Raw genomic sequence first — 1002 nt, forward strand, 5'->3', positions numbered from 1 at the left:
GGAACCTTCAATTTCATTTTATGCACGCCATATTCGTCATCTTTTTCGTCATTTTCATCGGAATCATCAGAACTATTTTCTATTCGATCACTGGTTTCACTAACGTCTCCATGACGTTGTCTTTTAACTTCCATTCTATCATCTTCTAAAGCGCTTAAATCAGTCTGGCGTGCATTTTTATTGATTTCAATTGCTCTTGTTACTGTGCACACATTAATGTACGAAATGTTATTTTTATTTTTGGCGTTGAACCCTTTGACGGAATTCATGCAAAAGTAGCAGACCTTCGCAATAACGGGTTTTTTCCATGTGGTTGGTGTAGAGTACTTGCGGTACTTTTCATTGTTTGAATTTTTTAGAAGATACAACATAAGTCTGCAGGAATTGCAAATGACGTGAGGAACCCATTTTGTTTCTTGGTGCAGCAATTTACGGTCAAAACACTTTTCGTAAAGACTTTTCACTTCCTCGTCGATTAATTTTCGCAAACTGCTCACTTCATATTTACTGCAAATGTAACAGAATGAATCTGAGCTATTCTTGCAGGCATGAGATTGAGAAATGCTCGCGGTTTTTTTCCTTGTAGCACGAGACTCTACACTAACCAAGTGATCCATTGATGAAGAGCTACGGTTGAATGATGACGACGACGTCGGAGAGCCCGCTTTCCCACCCTGACCAGACGCCGATGCTGGGGGTTTTCCCTGCATCGTAATACACTTTTTACCTGTGTCTGCCATGACGGCATGAACGCCGTTTACCCAGGGACTCAGCCAATGTGGATCCGTTGCCCACCGTCACCACGTGGAGGTGCCCTGGTTACAGACACAGGCGAATAATGCTAGCAACAAGCGGTTACGAAACTCCAGACATTTACTGCTATTAATGTCAAAATACGAGAGTACGCAAGAACAGGGTTGCCAGCGTAATCGGTTAGGTTAGGTCAGGTTTTGTTAGGTTAGGATAGGTTAAACCTCTATGTAGGTTAAGCCGAAGCTGAAT

The 1002-nt window shown here is 42.3% G+C and overlaps 1 protein-coding gene across 1 annotated transcript in view; it reads left to right on the top strand.

Moving 5' to 3' along the window:
- The window catches only part of LOC117172865 (neurobeachin-like), an 825867-nt gene that overhangs the window by 777057 nt on the left and 47808 nt on the right, over positions 1-1002 (top strand). The gene's annotated exons all lie outside the window — the stretch shown is intronic.

Source organism: Belonocnema kinseyi, chromosome 5 (genome assembly GCF_010883055.1).
Source record: "Belonocnema kinseyi isolate 2016_QV_RU_SX_M_011 chromosome 5, B_treatae_v1, whole genome shotgun sequence".
Taxonomy (NCBI): domain Eukaryota; kingdom Metazoa; phylum Arthropoda; class Insecta; order Hymenoptera; family Cynipidae; genus Belonocnema; species Belonocnema kinseyi.